The following is an 18,710-nucleotide window of genomic DNA, read 5'->3' as shown; positions in this document are numbered from 1 at the left end:
GTCGGGGGCCCCAGGTGGAGGTCGGGGGGCCCTGGTGGAGGTCGGGGAGCCCCAGATGGAGGTCGGGGGCCCCAGGTGGAGGTCGGGGGACGCAGACCAATACAAGGCTGTGCTTTCAGGAGGTTACATTCCATAGATTCTGACAGTTACCTTAAATGATCGTGAGTGTCACTTTGGGGGTTGCAAATATATTTCAGGTGGGCAAAGACAAGGCCCCTAACAGTAAAACGCCAACCACAACCTGCCTTCCGCATGTGGCCTTAGGATGGGATCTGAGAGGCTCTACGCCAAGGAAGACAGAGGCGTGACTCACACTTAACAGAAAGCGGCCAAAAATCACAGGCTGCTGAGCCGTTTTAGAACCAATCATTTGCCCCGACAGCATTTCCCTGCTATGTAATTTGGCAATTATTTGCCTGCCAAGCTATCAGCAACTTTTACCGAAAACAGAGTCAGAAACCTTGAACAACAGCGGCAAAGCTTAAGGGAGCCCCACTGCACTTGCCAGAAACACGCGGGAGGCCAGCTCCTGGCATCTTCGTTTTAATGATAAACAGAGCCGACAAGTGCATAGAATGTGCCGGACAATCAGGCAGAAACTGCCACAGTCCTGTCCAAATGAGCACCTTTTTCCAGAACCCCCAAACCCCCAGAGTCCCACTTAGGGATGTGGATGCCGTCTCTCTGCAGTTCCCTGGAGGCCCGGCAGCTCACGACGGTCCCGGAGCCCTGCACCCAGGAGCCCTGCACCCAGGAGCCGACGCTTCCCCGTAGCCGGGCGTGAACGGAACACAAAACCACCAGCACACTCACTGCATGCGTGCAGTAGGTGCTCTTCAAACACGGTTTTTAAAATAATATTAAGACCCTTCCTGCGCTGGCTTGGCCACAGAAGCACCTGAGGCCCGAGAGCATGCAGGGTGTGGCCTCGGCCCGGACATGAACGACACCTGCATGTCACTGTCATCGGTTCGTACAGGAAGGAAAGAGCTCTGGTCCTTCCCTACCGGGCGGCACGGGTCACAAACCACCTGCTAGGAAATGCACGACTCTCTAGGGTCTTTAACGATCCCTGTCGCTGTTCACTCCGTGCAGCAAGCAGGGCTCTCCAGGTGAGGGACGCAGGCCTGCTACAGGTGCTGGGGGGAGGACACGCTTGAGAGCCAGTGTTCAGGTAAGCACCTGAAAACCGCTATTCCATACGAACCTCCAACAGTCTCAACAGCAAGGACATACCCACTCAAAAGCTGAGTGTGAGTCAGTGTGTATGAGTGTGGGAAGGGGAAGTGGAAGGAGAGTCCAGCTGTGAAACTCCCTGCTTTCTTCACCTGCTTCTTACGCTCTCTGCCCAGTGCTCCTCCTGAGAGAAGGGGCTCCACGTATCAACCAGGCCCGTGCCCGGCTTGGTGGACTCACGAACATGCACCGGGACCAAAGCTGTGAGCTCAGGTGACAGGTGGCAAAGGCGCCCACAGAGCAGGCCTGTCTCCTGGCTTTGCTACCTACCGGCTGGGTGGCTCTGCACGGAGCACTAACCCGGGCCCCTGCTCTCTCATCTGACGGCCTTAACCAGGCCTGCTGCACACGGCTTTTACGGGGAGGACGAGAGAGAGGACTGTGGAGCTGCCACAGCTCTGGCGTGACCAGTCTTCCCTCACGGTGCAGTGCTGGGGGGCGGGGGAGGACGCTACCCTGGAGTCTAATCTCCCTCCGGGCCCCCGACCGCCTGACCCCTCGCTCATCCGGCACCCCAGCAGGCACTCACTTCACTGAAACATCAGCGACTGAGTAACACGCCGGTGTCAGACGCTGGTCTGGGCACTGGGACCTAGAGACCAATCCCACCAAGGCCAGGCCTCTGGGAGCCCGGCTGGAGAGCGCCCGGCCCTGTCTCCAGGATGCGGCCTGTCTCCTAGGTCGGCCTCTCCCTGAGCCCCGTCTCTTCTCTCTGAAGAGCCGTCAGGAAGCACAGGGACAACGGAGGGGCAGCGGGAGCTAAGAGGAGAGAGGCTCTGGGGTCGAGCCTGGCTGGACTCGGTGGTCACAGCCATGAGCAGACAGGAGAAGGGAGGGTGGGGTGACGAGCTCAGAGCCAGGGAGCAGGTCCTCCTGCCCTGGCCCCTTGGTCTGCAGTCCTCAGTGGCCATCAGGGCCAACGCCACACAGGGGCAATGGCGGAGCTGGGATGCCCGCTGACCTACCTGACTGCAAGCCTCACAGTCTTTACCGCTCACCTGCCCTTTATAGGTATGGCTGCCCCTCACCTGGGCAGATGCTCCCATCTCCACCCAACAGGGAAGGAAGCTTAGACACAGCGAGGTAAGAGATCGTGCCCACCTACCTCTCCCAGAGAAAACGTGGCCCCACTGGACATGGACCCACATCTATCTGAGTCCAAATCTGCCCTGGCTCCCTGTACCCAGAGGAGGCAAGTGGAACCTTCTAGAAGCCTGGATAGAATGGGGAGGGGAAGTGGGCCAGTGGACTGAAGGGGCTCAGGGGCAGGGAGACAAGGCCGATGGACCTGCTGGCTGATGGAATCAGAACTCGGAGGGGCCAGAGAACACAGAGCGAGAGCCCCTCACTCCTCTGCTGGAGTCTACACCACACGGACAATCCGAGCTGGAATTCACCTGCAGACTCTAAAACGACTGAACTGGACAGCCTGGGTTGGGGACGGGGGTTGGGGCGGGGGGAGCCCGTAGGCCTGGAGCAAGGGGCTGGAGAGAAGGCAGCGGTCCTTGCAGGGAAACACCCGGAGGCTGCCGTCATTGAGGAAAAGCCGGACTGGTGTCCTTGGGAACCAGCAGCAGACGGCCAGGCCAGCGGCAAGAAGTCCAACTGGGAGCCACAGTGGTGGCCGGATGGGAGTGGGCTTTGGACTGAGGGCTTGGTGACAGAGGACACAGGGCAGGAAACAGATGCCCCCATCTCCAACTTCCAGATCAGGAAGGGTGGTGGGCTCATTCTGAAGGACGCGGCTCCAGGCTCCGCTGTGAAGGCAGATCACCCGCAAGCAGCCCTGTGCCTTCAAAGCCGGCTTGCACTCAACCATGTCCTCCATCCCTGGGAGCGCCCAGCAGCGAAGAGTCCTTAAAGGGTGAGCTCAAGCCCCAGTATGCACGGGAGCACACAGAGGGAAGGGATCAGTCCACACTGCCGTCAGTTCGGGCAGTGTAGACCATCACCATCACCACGTGTTCCACCAGCAACTTCTCTCAGGCCACAGCTACACGATCAAATCCACTCACAGATCTGAAAGCAACACTCCCGGGTGCACTCAAGAAAACAACATGCACCAGCAAGCAAGGCGAAAAGCCCCCGCACCAGGGAGCCCCGCCCACTTCAGGAGGAAAGGAGAGCCCCCCACCCCATGACAGAGCCCACTCACTCCAGACTGTGCCCTCCTCACCAGCTCCATGGCAAGGCTCCACTGGGGGAAGGGGGGTCACCCCTGGCTAGATGGCTCCCATCCACAGTATGTGGGTAGGGGCTGACATCTAGACCAAGGGCCACCTCCTTCAACCAAGCCCACCCCCAACCCTGCTGCATGGGACTTCTACATAGCCTCCCCACTCCACATGGCCTGGACAATTCTCCCCCAGCAACCCGGAGCACCTCCCCACCTGCTCCCACTCTCTGCCCTCTGCTTTGCATGGGTGGGCCTCCCTCTGCGCCCCCATACCTCCTAGCTGTGAGACCCTCCAGACCAGGAGCAGCATGTCCCCCAGCCCCATGACCCCAATGTTAGAATAGGGTCAGGCTCCAAGTTCTCATAGGATCGATCTTTGCCAAATGTTATGAATGTAAAATACCCCAGGAGGAGTGCCGAACCAAAGTGCTTACTAGTTTATTGGAAAAAATACAGAAACAGGTATATTGCCATAGTAACAATGGGGACCAGTTTTATCTATCCCTCTGTCCGTCTGCCCATGGCAGCATTCGTGATTGCCAGTGACGTGCGGGTGTGACCACCCTCCAAGCACCAGTCCTAGGCTGGGCCGCCAGGATACTCAGCGTGTGGATGAAGAAAGTACTAGGTCAAGAGAAGGAGAGCAGGGTGGCCCTGGGCCAGACCTCCGCCTGCCACTGTCCTCCCTGCACACAGCACCACCCTTACCCGCCACCGCCCCTGGAGGCCCAGTGCCGGGCTCTGCTTCAGGCCGCCTGCCCTCAGCACAGGGCTGCTGAGGACTGCAGCCTGGGCCACACCCAGGCCTGAGCTTTGAGGACGGGAAGATGGGTCTGGGCCAAACACTCGGTCCTGTTCCCACTTCTCACAAAGGTAAGGACGGGAAGGACGCCAGGAAAACAGCAGCACCCTGGCCCTTCCCACACTCCGGCTCTGTGCACACAATCCCAGCCCAGCCTCCCCACGAAAGAGCGCTCATCGGCAATCTGGGCAGGCGCCTGCCGCTGCCCGGCTACTTGACTTCAACCAGAGGCATGGCGACTTTCTTCTGTTCTCCCACCAGCGAGGGGGGACGGATGCCCGGATTCCACAGGCCTTCGAAGAAGTGTTGCCGCACGCTAGAATAGCAATGAGCGTGCTCCAGCGGCCTCCAAGAGGGCTCCCAGTCGCGCGGGCGGCAAACAGGGCAAGGCCGCGAGCAGACCCTCCAGAGCAGATGCCAAGAGGCAGATCTACAGAACATAAATAATGCAGCGGGGGGAGCTCGGCGCACAGGGATGGCAGCTGGGAGCGGACGTGGACGGTGGGAGGAACGCCGCAGAGAACACTGGCAACCTTGTGACTCGGGTGGTGTCCCAGGAAGGAGAAGTGAGTCTGAGGGCGGCTGCTCACCGCCCACCAGCTCTTCTCGTGGGAGGCCCTGCAGACCCACGTGGGCATGAGGCTCTTCCCTGCAAGCGGCGCCCACGTCATGGCTGGAAGACTCCCCACTCCGCCCGCGTCTCCCCACCCTCAGGCCGCGGCACGAAAACCCAGGGCTGGAGCTTGGGAAGCAGGCATTGCTCAGAGTGTCTCAGCAGAGGTGGCCGCTGCCCAGGAGCCTCGGTGCACACACCAGTGTTCTCGCTCCTACGCCGGACAACCACGGACAAGTCAGGACCACTCGGAGCCTCAGTTTCTTGTCCCGCGGGAACACCTACTGCATATGGACAGCTCGTGTCCCACGTGCGTGTGGCTCAGCTCACCCTTCCATCTGTCCTGACAGCCTGAGATGTGGCCGGAGCCTCCGTCTGGGCGTCCCCGGGAGATGAATGCACCAGCACACGGGCGAGCACAGGAGGGGATGCACAGGAAAGCCCCCGCGCCTGGAGTGCAGACCACTCAGTAAATGCCAGCAAATGTCATGCTGCCCGCTGATTTAGCAGAATGCATGTACTGTTCCCCAGCCAGGGACTATCTTGATGAGACGTCATGAATTTACCCCAAACCAGACTCCCAGCCTTCCCTTTGCACAGAGGTGTCCCCCCTCACTGGGGTCTCTTGGCTTTCTGCTCTCCTGATCCCCCACAGCGAGGACAAGAGGCACTGGATGCTGCCTACAGGGCCCCTCTTGAGCCCCACCCCACGCACTGGCCTGGGAAGGCACAGCCCCTCGCCCAGAGGGCCACCTACTAAGGGCGCGGGGCTGGGAACGGCCTCCAACATCAGAGAACTCAGTCTCATTCTAATCTGGTGAAGCGAACCCTTCCTTCACTCCCTCCCACCTCCCAGTCCGGAGGGTCCCGGGCCCCGCCCATGCTCATCCGTACGCCCATCCCCTACCAGTGGGCTCACCCACGTGGATGCGCGCGCACACACACACACACACACACGCACGCACAGCACCCCCCCTCCGCCCCGCCAGCAGCAGGGGGCAGCAGGCCAACAGGCCTCCTACTTGGGAGAGCACAGCTGAATCACTGGCCCCACCTCTGAGCTCATGAGTGATTTAATATTACCTAATGGACCCAAGTATTCAAGGTGAATGCAAACTGCTCAAAATAAATGTTCATTAAACCAAGTTATCACATTAAAAGCATCCCACTCTAACTCCAGATTTGGCCCCCAGGGCATTTGAGACTCTAAACGAGGACTCCGAGTGTGCTTGAAAAGGCTCACGGTAACAAAGTGACAGGCGGCCTGCTGGGACACCGTTCTGGGGTCAAGGGGACCCAGCGGGCCCTGGGGAGAGCCCACTGCTGCATGAGGAGGGCCCTACCAGCTCTGTGTTTCCAGCTCACGCTCATCGAAGCCATGGAACCAGGCGCTGTGTGCTGCACGCTGGCCCTCAGAAGAACAGCTCCGCCTGCGGCCACGGCACCCCAGAGCGCGTGTGCAGCCCCAGACGTGTGTGCAGCCCCAGACGTGTGTGCAGCCCCAGACTGTGTGTGCAGCCCCAGACCGTGCGTGCAGCCCCAGACCGTGCGTGCAGCCCCAGACGTGTGTGCAGCCCCAGACCATGCGTGCAGCCCCAGACGTGTGTGCAGCCCCAGACCGTGTGTAAACCGTAGCCTGGGTGTGTGCAGCCCCAGACCGTGCGTGCAGCCCCAGACGTGTGTGCAGCCCCAGACCGCGCGTGCAGCCCCAGACGTGTGTGCAGCCCCAGACCATGCGTGCAGCCCCAGACGTGTGTGCAGCCCCAGACCGTGTGTAAACCGTAGCCCGGGTGTGTGCAGCCCCAGACCGTGCGTGCAGCCCCAGACTGCGCGTAAGCCGTAGCCTGGGTGTGTGCAGCCCCAGGCAGCCCGGACGAAGTGCAGAAGCAAGCCTCATTCTGGAACACACTCCTCCCCTTCTCTCCCAGCACAGAGCAGAGAAGGATCAGGGTTAGGAATACAGGCAGGATGCACGGAGACCACGAAATCGCCCGTACCACCTCCTCTGTTGGCCAGAGGCCATCCAGTGTCCCCACCCTGTGCTCACCAGGCCCCTCCTCCATCAGAGGGGTGGCAACCAAGAAAAGAATTCACTGAAAACTTAAGCAAGCAGGTATTTACTTGGGTGATCAGAACTGTGATTCAGGTAGAACCTGGCCCATGCCCCAGGGAGGACGAGGGTGCGGGGTCATAAAGGCGAGGGGTCACAGTGTCCCCCTTACACCCTCCACACAAAACAGGGACCGAAGCTAGGCTACCTGGGATTAGTGGGGTCGACAGGCAAACGAGGGACCGAGGCTGTTACACGGGACTGGCTCCTCTGGAAGCGCAGACCGCGGGCAATCCGGTCGCCGTGGCGAGGACAGAGTCCAGGCCCACAGACAGCAGCTGGCTGACAAGGTCAGAAAGTCCCTGTTCCTCTGATGAGGAAGTGGATGAATTCCTCCTCCCTATGCCTTCCAGCCCTACTTTAGAAGAGACTCCCCCGGCAGGGCTTGCCTGCTCCATCATCAAGGGCAACCTCCTTTTCCAGGATCTGCTCCCCTGCAGCCGAGCACAGCGCCAGGCCCCTGGCACGGGCCCCTGAACACACCAGGGGAGCCTGCACGGGAGCCTTCACACCGGCACGGGAAGGTGAGCCTCTCGGACAGAAGAGTAGCTCTGGGTCCCAGCTCCCCTCAACCACACCTACAGGGAGAGTGGCTCCGGGCAGGAGCACAGAACCAGGTCAGCACCAACAGAGGTCCAGGGGAGACGGCGGGGAAAGCTAAGGACCACAGTCTCCAAACTTAAAATGGTTTTCAAGGCCTGAAAGAGAATGTTTTCCAAATGTGTGCATCTGGAAATACGAAAAGCGTGACAAAGATTTAAAACTGGAATCATCTGAAATTACACAATAACCTAGCACCTTCCATGATGAAATGTAATTCTATGGGACTCTGCTCTAGTCCGGATGCAGGCTTGTAGATTACAACTGAGCAAGATCACCAGGATTTTCTGCTGAGGCCAAGATGGAACTCCTCTCCGCGCCCCTCACCCCGACTCTTCTGTGATAAGCCACAGCGCAGGGAGGAGGAGAAGGCCCCCACACAGACCCCCTGCCTCCCCGCACAACTTGCCCGACCATATCCGGGGGCGGGGGGGGCCACACACTTGCCCCGGGCCATCCTCACCACCTCTCTCCTCGAAGGATTACCTTTCACTTCACCCCATCGATCCAGCCTGCTCTTCTTGTCACATCCCGAGCCCCTACCCAGAGCACCTTCTTCCCGTCTTAAACCCCCACACGTCTCTCTCTGTCCTTAGGAACTGTCTCTGGAGCCACTTTGTATTTTGGACAGACTACGAGCAACCAGAGAGCAAGGAACGTGGCCTTCTCTAGATGCCACTCACCACCTGGAACCCTACAGGTCACAGCTGAGGTTCCAGACGAACGCACGCTATAGCCACGGATACACTCATCTGACCTCGAGAGCTTAAAAATGTTCCACGGAGAAACTGTGGATGGATGAAGTAAAAGGTTATCTTAAAATGTTGCACAGCCAGCCACTAAATATGCACAAAACTTTAGAAATTTAACAGCAACCACGGAAATAAATATAGAATCAAGATCTTACCATCTATTTCTCAGTTGAATCAAGAAAAACAATGTTAGTTAAAATGCTTGGTGATGACAAGGGTGAAGAAAATATCCCTCTCGCTCCGGGCTGGTCCCAATATATCTACAGTACCTTGGAAACAGTGGTACCCGTTCACCCCGTAACCCACTCCTGCAAATCTGTTTTCAGGGACGATGGGGACAGAAGCAGCTTTACGCACCACGCGATCCCAGCACGGTGATGATCACATGGCGAGACCGCCCACCACCGTGAGGCAGACTGTAGTGTGGCCGCCGGGCAGGGCATCCCACAACCGCTTACCCGGTGGCTATAAAGACCGTGAAACACCGCGATGGGACAGCGTGACGAACGCAGGGGGTAAACACGGAATGTGCTGCCGGGTCATCGTGTTTAAGACGCTGCAGACGGAGTGCAACAGAAACACTAACGCTCTTCCACAGGGGCTACTTGTGTTGGGTTGGAGATGGTCTGGGGGAGGGGTCCCCTCTCCTCTAAAGTTTCCACCACATCCTCTCCCTCCCGGGGAAGTCAGAGTATGGCAGTTTTGCAGCAAGTGGTGAAGGGGCCCACTGGACCTGAACCGCGCTCCTCGAGCAGCACCAGCCCGGGGCACGCTGGGGCGCAGCAAGCCCAGCTCACGGCCTGTAATTCAGGTCTGCCAAAGAGCTGGGAGGTTCACACATGGAAATCTCAATCCTCACACAGTGACAGGAAGCCAGGGGCCAGCCCAGGACACAGTCCTAGTAGCACAAAGCCTGGTCCCAAAGGACGCAGGAGGGAGCCGAACCCCGCCGCAGCTCTGAGTGGTCACGACAGGGACCTGGGCAGATGGCCGCCTTCTCCTCATGGTCATTAACAAAAGGTCACAGAAAATTGGACTGGAAACCTTGAGAATACATCCCACGCTTGGGACACACCAGGCCAAGCTCCTAAAAGCGATTCTTAGGTTAACTTTTGCTTTTTGAATTTCTTCCAGAGCACGCAGAAAAGAAGGCAATTACTGGGGATGCTGGACCTCAAAAGAAGAGTCTATAAATCCAGAACACACGTGGACAAGACGGGCACCCCTGCACGGACAGCTCTGATGGCAGGAGCTCTCTGCACCCCAGCACGGGGCGTCCCCACCCGCGACGGTGCCACCCCCGCACTGGGGGCACTAAACTGCCCCCATCCCACCCCATCCAGGGCATTCCCAGGTTGGGGGGGCAGCCCACAATTTTAGTCCAGCGTCCCCGTGCATGTGAGCGGTGCTGCGGGGGCATGGAGTCCGGACACGAGCCAGGAGGGGCAGGGGTGGAGGGAGGTGTCCCAGTGCCTCTGCCTGCCCCCATGATGAATGTCCACCATGCCAAGTCTACCTGCCCTTTGCCCTTTACACTTTGCCCTCTGCCTGGTAAGGAGGCCTCTGTGACCAAGGGCACAGCCACTGAGGCACGACCTCAGCAAGAGGCAGAGTAACCGGACATGCTTGGAACAAGTCCAGGCCCCGGGCCCCTCGCTGGTCCCACTGTAGGACGCCCACCTTGGTAGCACAGAGGAGTCAGGCCCTTATCTGTGCTGTAACTGAGGGCCAGCAGAGAGCCAACACCACCCGCCCCCAGATCATGACGACATCTGTCCTTGTCCAGGGCAATCCTGCTCCGGCCTAGGCTGACCTCAGGAAGTGCTCACCAATAAAGGGGTTCCCTGTGCACCTACCCTCAGGGAGACAGCCCCCAGACGAACCATTCCTGTCAGGGCAGCTCGGGGAAGACTCCGTGGGGACCTCCTCTCACTGTTTTCTTGTTCTTTCTTTCTTCCTTTGGGTTGACAACAGTCCTTTCATATAAGGGACCAATGAACGAGTCCTTCCTTCTGCCTTCAACCCACTTCCACAGAGGAAATCCAGCTAGCCCCCCACCACCAGGTGAACTCCACCATGGCCACCAGGCTGGAACGAAGCCCGGGGTTCTGAATAGAGGTCCTCCTGGGGACAAGTGAGCAAAGGGAATCAGCAGATTTTGCAGTAAAGGGTGGGCAGAGCTGAAGCAAGGCATGGCCCAGGGAACCCACCCCAGGACCCCGCAGAGCTGATGACCAGCCGGCGGAACAGCCTCCTCCCCCACACGCCCTTCTTCTAGAGCCCAGATGCTGAGAGAGACTGTAACGACCCAGCCAACATGATGTCCACACTCCACATCCTACAAACAGGATGGTCTGCAAACCGCCAGCCGGCTGAGCGGACGGGCCTCCCGAGCGTCTGTCCCACAGTCCTGTGGACAGCAGCAGCACCACGTCTCCTCACTGTGTGGCCGCTCATCTCGGTCCCTGCCCTGCCTCCGGCTTTCCTCTCTCCGCTCTCCCGGCCCAGCTCCCCCGGGGCCCCTGGAGGCAGGCGAGCACACGCCCCGCGCAAGCGACCACCGCAGCCCTGGGGACGGCGACGTGCCGCGCTGGTGACGAGCTTCCTGTGTGTCTCTAACACGTCACATTCACTGCAGAGCGGGCTGTGCGCTGAGCGAGTGCAGGCCTGGCCTCCTGTGCGCGTGTGGAGCAGACCCCCACCCTGCCCGGGGCTGGGGGGCCCGACCCCCACCGTCCTCACCGGCCGCCCCAGGAGCACACAGCCCTCCCTCACGCGGCAGATGACGCCAGGCCTCCCGTGGGTGTCCTCTAACAGCCCCTGGTTTCCTTGAACCTTCTGTCCAGAGGCCTAAAGAAGTTAGGCTGTTTAAGGTCACACTAAAGATAAAATATTCATGAATATATCACCTCAGAGCTCAGTAAAGCCGTGACGAGCCATTACCCGCGGTGTGACCTTGTGTGAGGCCTCCAGCTTTGTCACTCAGACTCCCAGCCAGGGGTCCAGCAGCCCGGCTCTGGGGACGTGCGGACCTGGCTCAGGGCTGCAGGGCCCCGGCCACTGCTCTCCGGCTCTCTGGCTCCTCGTGAACTAGAACCTGGACAAGGCCGGGGCACCCGTGCCTATGACGGCCTCGGCTCCAGCAGGAAGACGCTGATTAAGCCCCGTCATTTCTACCCACGTATTCCAGTTCCTCCGCCAGAGCCACAAAGACCAAGTCCGATGCCAACACCAGGCCCGGACCCTGGACACAGGCAGCATCGTGTCCCCAGGCGTCTCTCCCCAGCTCACCTCCTCCCTCCTCACTCTTCACGGCAGGTGGGAGCACCCTCCTCGCTGGTCTGTGTGACGGATTCATGCAACAAGCATTCCTGGTCATGCCCGTGTGCATCCCAACCGGGCACTCAGGAACTAAGGGGTCTGTCCCAAGGACTCCACAGCCTGCCAGGACCCAGGGGTCCATGGTCCCCCAGAAAGAAGTGACAAGACGTGCAGAGCTGGGGCAAAGATGGAGTAGCATGGTGCTCGGTGAGCCGCCGTCCCCTTCATGGCTCGGAAGGAGCTGGGGCCTCTCAGACGTCAGAGAACCTGCTGACACCTGGGGACTCTGGAGAGGCCACACCACTGCTGATTTCCACTGCGTCACGCAAAGCCCCCGGCTGGTTCTCAAATTTGCGGGTCCCGGCTCTCCCAGCCCACAGCGTGCACTCCGCCCTGCTGAGCCGCTTCTAACCAGGAACTGTCCCTCATCCCAGCGCCAGGCCCGACTGTCATTTTGCAATAGCTCTTTCCGGCAGCGAACGAGTGGCTGTCCACAGGAGCTGCCCTATCCGGCCTGATGCTGGGTAGATGCATTGGACAGTCCCTCCTCACGTAACTTCCCAGAAATAAAGATTTTATCTGTTACAAATTTAGAACTCAGAGACTAAAATGTCGAGCAACTTTCTCTTCTTGCTCCAAGGACAACTCAGAATTTTACCTACAAAAGCAGGAGATTACTGCCCCTGTCAGCGACTGTGTGGAAGCTGACAGGTGTCCCAAGCCCCCATCCAGAACGTCACTTGTTCCCAGGAAGCACCTGGACCAGACTGGGCCCCATACACCTGGCCAACTGTGCTGCAACAAACCAGGCCTGCAGAGGGAAGGCGTCTTCCCCTTGGGTCCAAGCCCTGAATAAGCTCTGATAAAACCCAACCTGATTGAAATATGAATGAAAGTCTTAGAGTTGGTAAGGACATTCTAGATACTTCTTTAAATACTACTTCTGAATCCCCAGGACACTGACTTTATTGCCACTCTGAAAGAGTGGAGACCTCCCTGCAAAGCTATCAGCAGTGAGCACAGTCTTGCTGAATATTCTCATTTCTAAATCCTGGCGCAGCTGACAGTGATCTACGCCTGCTCCCGTAGGAGGGCAGACATGAAAAGCTTACGACCTCAAATCTTAATGGGCTTATGAAAAAGTATGTTGTAGGGAGACCTGCTTCTCCAGTTTTATTAGATTAACCCAGTCCATCAGCTTCAACACCCCCGATTCACGGCACATCGGCACTGCAGCACCTGAAGGTTCGGGAGCGCCGCGCGGCTCTCACCTGCCGCCCGAGCAGAGCTCCCACAGGGCCGCACTCAGAGGGTGCTCTCCACCCCACCCAGGGTGGCCAGTGACATTCCTGCGGTTACAGCGCAGCCGGCAGGGGAGCTGGGAGAAGAGATCCAGAAGGACCCCTGGGACAAAGGGTGGGAGCTGTGGGGGCAACCCGGGGCAGGAAATACACTGGGAGCACCCAGCCTGGTAGCTGAGACCGTGGGCCTGGACCTGCCCCCCACCAGCCAGGCCACCCACTGCCCATGGCCCCCGCTCTGCCCCAAATACCCCGACGCAGCCATGCCCACCACACCCCCCGCAGAGCAGGTGTGCCCACCTGCCTTTTCAGCCTCCAAACTCACTCTTCCTTCAGGCCAAACCACGTTCTTTCCCTCGGCAAACACTTCCTGGCATCTGGCTCTGGCCCAGGCCTGTCCTCAGCTCAAGGTCCTGCTGAAATGTCCTCTGGGAAGCCCTCAACACCCCTGGACAGAGTGAGATGCCCCAAGTCCCCTACTTGTCACCACTGGCGCCTCCCATAACAGCCACAGGTCTACCTCCCACAGCAGACACTGGACACCTCGGAGCAGGGATGCCACCTCGGGCATCTGGAGGGAGCCAAGGCCTATGTCGGGCCCCACACAGACCAGGGATCACGTTGTAGAAGGTGGACGAGTGGGTGAACAGACGGATGGATATAGGTGATCCCCAGATACACATCCTTGGCATCAGGTACAATCACACACATTGCCTGGTTATTGCAAATCCAGCATCTTCTCACCGGCCCCACAGTGACCATTTGTGACCAAGCCACGGCTGTCCCCTGCCTGGAGCATGGCAACAGCCTCGGGGCCCTCCTCCACATGCCAGGTCCTGCACATCCGCTGCCCACCCGCCCTCGTTCCTGGCAGCCTTCCTCCTGCTCCATCCCGGCCGGGGCTCTCGGGACTCCTTCCCCAAGACTCTCCGCTAGAAGCTTTTGCTGCCAGGATCTCCTTCGGAGACCCGCCATGGCCTCCCTGCCCACTGGCTGGGCAGCCCCGGGGACCACACGTCCCGGTGCACCTTCTTCTGCAGAGACGTGCGGGAACGGCCGGGCTCTCTTGCTGGCATGTGGGCTCTTTGAGGTCAGGGCCCCCATCTTCCATTGCTGTGTCCCCAGGGCTGAGACCAGGGCCAGGCCCAGAACAGGTGCTCAGCAAACATGCCCTGACTGAACCATCAGGCTCTTCCCCAGAGGTGCGGACAAGTCCTCTGAAGCACAGGGAGGCCCCGCTGCTCACAACCTCTGATGCACCCTCTCCAGGGACAGCAAAGGTGGCACTGGCCAAGTAGCAGGAAAGTGAAAAAACTGGAGAGATTTCACCTAAAATGCTGCAAAAGGACCAGGTGCCATGAAGCTTTGCTCCCCGCAGCAAACTTGGCTGTTTCCCGATCAGAGCGACCTCAGCATCCAGGGGTCTGTGGCAGCCCCCACTCAGCAGTGGACATGCAGGGATCCTGACTCCCGCCCGCTGCCCCGGCCGGCACCCCCAGGGCCTGTGCAACGTGGGGCCGTGCCTCAGAAAGGGCAAAGCCAGCCCACGGAAGTCCAGAGGAGCTGGGCGCACCACAGCTCTACTGCAGGGCTCGAGAACACCGTGAGCCAGCCAGCGTCCCTCCTGCTGCCCAGAGGGACGCAGGCCCGGAGCCCATTCTCACTGCAGTCCAACGCGGGGCCCGGGAGCCCCAGCGTGTCCACAGGAAGCAGCTGCGTCAATGATGTGGCGCACGGGAGGGGAGTAGGGCGTTAGCCAAGGGCTGAGGCTCTGCGATGCCCAAGCCTCCGCAGTGACTGACGAGCCCTGTACTGGGGACGGCTGCTGGTCCGAGACTGGAAACACTGCACCGGATCCCCACACGGTCCCACAACACGAGCTTCAGGAAACGCCCTGCCCCGGGCTCCAAGGACAGCGCTGAGCTAGGGTGGAGAGGCCATGCAGCCAGAGTCCGGAAGGCCACAGAGACGTCTGCTGCACACGGATGCCTTCCTGGAAGGACCCAGCTCCATTTGGCCGCAGGTGGACCATTCAGCGCTTTACTGGAGCAGCAACACCCTAGGGGCGGGCGGCCCTCTCGCCACTCCCCCGAACACGTGTGTACCAGGGGCCTGGGGCCACCGGCCTCGTGCACCCGCAGTCAGCCCTGAGCATCCGGGCACAGCGGCCCTGCCTCAGGAGGTCAGGACCTCAGACAGACGGTGTGCAAACGACCAGATCCAAAGGTGAGCTCAGCAGTCCATCTCCCGTGATTTACCGCCAGGCCCGTGGAGAGTGTGACTGAAGATGCTCTTTGGGGTATGGAGAGTGGAAGTGTCCTCATTAGAATTCAGGTGGCCTCTGATAACACGAGGAAGGAATTTAATAAATGCCTTAAGCCAAATGAAGTCATCTTACAATACTCACCTGGCAGCAGGAAATTTTTCCTTTTCTTAAAACAAAATCACCAGGTTGTAGGAAGCGTAAGGCCTCCACGGGCTCCGTCGGCACCACCCCCATTTACCAAAGCCGTCCCTAGCCTCAGGATGGAGGACAGGAGCCCTTCGTAGAGGCCCGCACACGGGTCCCCACATGTGTCCACGAGACTGGGCGGTGCTGGACAAGGCAGGGGGAAGGTGGCATTCACCAGAACACACCCCCCACCCAAGGGCCAGCTCTGCAGCAGCTCACTCCCCAAGCACCAGGCAGAGCCCTGACTTTCCCCTAGGGACCCAGCTCTTCCATTTCCCTTCAGAAAGCTGTAGGTGGTGTTCATTTCAGGACACGCCCCGGCGGCACACTCACTTCTGAATCAGCCTCGCAGGACCCTGGGGAGGAAGGGACCCCAGCCCGCGGCAACGTCCCCACCACCCAGAGAGCTTTCCCCACTGCACCAATGGCAACTCCATGAGCTTGGAAATTCTCAGAACTGCCCACTGCACAACCAGCAACCAGCCCTCCGTCCCCCTCCCACCCCATCCCCCTCCCTCTCCCCTTCACAGCCACACTACTCAGAAGATGGGGGGTCACCTCAACGCAAGCTGAGGTCAGCCCACCCCACCCAAAGTGCACCTGTCTACAGCCATCAACGGCCAGGGCACTGTGCCCCCGTGCACATGGGCCTTCCAAGCAGAGCTGCCCGCTCCCCACCATGACCCACTGACCCCACCACTGCCTTCCCAGAGCTGCATTCCACATAAGGCAACCACTCACTGTGTGGGCCTATTCAATTTAAATTTAAATAAATTAAAATTAAAACTTCAGGTCCTCAATCACATTTTTCAACGTCGAATAAGCCACTATGACCACAGGCTACCCCACTGGGCACTTCCATCACCCTAGAACCTGCTACTGCACGTGCTGCTCCAGAATCCCTCCCACTGGCTCCGTGCATGCCAGGGCTTCCTCTCCTCCCCTCCCTGCCCCTCGCACCCTGGCCAGTTCCCCCTGCACCTGCATATGCTTACACACCCACACTGGGTCACTCCCATGTCCTGGCCATCGTGAATAATGCTGCAATGAACATGGGGGTGCATGTGCCTCTTGGGATACTGATCTCATTTCCTTGGAATAAACAAATTCAGTAAAGTTGCAAGTTAAACAACAATACACAAAAATCACTTGCATTTTTCTATCCTAAGAGTGAACTATAGGGAACTATCCCATGGACAAGTGGCTCGAAAAGAATAAAATACTTAGTAAATCCAACCACGGAGGTGACAGGCCTGCACGCTGGAAACTGAAGCACTGATGAACAGAACCGAGGATGAGACAAACAAACGGAAAGATGTCCTGTGCTCGCGGACCGGATGAATTAATAGTGCAAAAGGCCCACACCACCCAAAGCCGCCTGCAGACTCAGCGCAATCTCCATCAAAATTCCAATGACATTTTTCACAGAAATAGAAAAGCAAACCTAAAATTCATATGGAACCACCAAAGACCCCGAGTAGCTAAAGCAATCCCGAGCTGAATGACGTTCTAATGCCATTTACCACAAAGGAATTACAATCCAGAAACTTGGCCTCAGTCTGTGCCCTTGGGGAAACCTGTTTGCCAACCCCTCTGGGCCCGTCTCCTCCCCGGCAAGGTCCCTTCTGGTGGACACCCCATCACAGGGAGGCAGAACTCACCCCAGACTGCGTCTCGAGGGTTAGGAACCCCTCGTCAACAGGGCACAAGGCACATCCTCTCCCATAATCTCGGGAGGTCAAGCAGCCAGGCTCAGACACAACGGCAGCTTCTGTCCCAGGACCTGCCAGACGAGGGGCTTCCACGGGCCTCCGGACTAAAGAGCAACCACGGGAAATGGTGGGGGAAAGGCAGACAACGACCTCTGCGCCCTCCCCAGGATTCTGCTGCTGCAAGGAGGGGCCCGAGGAGCAGGGGACAGTGCTTACTCTTGATGTGCCACGCCCTCTGTCCCAAACCTTCTCTCCCTGGATGTTCACGGGGCTCTCTCCAGCCCCCACTCAGGTCCCAGCTCAGACCTCGACAAAACAGCCATCCCTAGGCCCACGGGACGTGATCCCCAAGGGATTACGGCAGCTCCCGACGCCCAGGTCATGCCCTGCACGTCACTGCCTCAGCTCCCCTGGCACCAGGAGGACTGCAGGTCCAGCCCCCTGTGGGATCTGGGCTCTTCCCCTCCGTCTGGCAGGACAATCTGAGCACGCCACTTCCCCTCACTCTCCCTCATACCCGGCTCCCTGCTCCTCACTGTTTTCTCCACAGCAAACACCCCGACCTAACAGGAGCCTTGCATTTGCCAGGGGCTCATTTCTCTACAGTCCTGCGTCTGTCCCACTGGGACGGAAGCGCACTCAGGGAAGGAACTTCTGCTCAGCTGGAGGCCGAGGGCCGGCATGCTGCTGTCCCCCTCCACTGTCACGCCGCCGGGAGGAGAGGCCAGAGGGAGCCAACAGCACCTCTGTGCTGGGACCACAGTGAGGGCAGAGAACAAGCCCAGGGGTCTCTCCTGCTGGAGGTAATGCGCATCCGTGCGATGGGTGAAGGGCAGGATGCACCCTACAGCCCAGGGACAGGGAGCCAAGCGCAAAGCTGGTGGCCGAGTCCTGGAGGCCTGGCACCGGTTCGCACGGCCGAGGCTCCCCAGGAGCCGCACCGCCCACTCCAGCTGTCCCGCTTAGAATGAATGTGCAACATGCCCCGGGAGCAGGGGCCATCTCCCTGAAGCACGGGCTCTTGCTGGATCGTCTGGGCTTCTTAAATGTCTGCTGTCACGACTGTGATGATGCACCTCATTCATCTTCATGCCACGACCTAGTTGGGAGCCGGGGCCGGAGTAGCTGCTCTCCAAAACCCTTGGTGGGCACATGCCCCCAGACAGCTTCAAGCTACATCCAAGGGGTTCAAGAGCTTTGGAAACACCTGTAATGGCCCAGCTGGTAAACATCCCAGTTTAGGGGAGAGTAATCACCCGAATGCCATCCTGTGATTACTGTGTATTTTCATTGCCAAAAGATGTAATACAATTTCATGGTTACTTGGGCCTGTAAAATAGAAATACCCCCAACTTTTAGGATACGAAAAGGTTTATGACCAGGGTACTGTCAGTTCAAGAATGAGTCCGTGGTACAAATGAGTCAATTCATGACAAAATTTAATTTCAGGAAAATTAACGCAATAAAGATGCCACTACTGTGCTTAAAGTTTTAATACCTATTAGGAGTTTTAGCGAAGTGGTGCAGGACCGTGGGCACACAGATCCATTGTCTGGCTCCTCACAATGCGAGGGACTTCATACCTAATTTATCTGTAATGGGGAGAGCATTACAAGGAACTGTGTGTTTAATGAG

At 58.6% G+C, this 18,710-nt stretch overlaps 1 protein-coding gene across 8 annotated transcripts in view; it reads right to left on the bottom strand.

Annotated features, from left to right (window-relative positions):
- Window positions 1-18,710, bottom strand: part of TBC1D22A (TBC1 domain family member 22A) — a 584,905-nt gene that overhangs the window by 342,840 nt on the left and 223,355 nt on the right. The gene's annotated exons all lie outside the window — the stretch shown is intronic.

The sequence above is a fragment of the Phoca vitulina genome, unplaced genomic scaffold (genome assembly GCF_004348235.1).
Source record: "Phoca vitulina isolate PV1807 unplaced genomic scaffold, GSC_HSeal_1.0 scaffold19, whole genome shotgun sequence".
Classification (NCBI taxonomy): Eukaryota; Metazoa; Chordata; class Mammalia; order Carnivora; family Phocidae; genus Phoca; species Phoca vitulina.
Note: the sequence above shows the minus strand (reverse complement) of the source record. Positions and strands in the feature narration are given on the sequence as shown.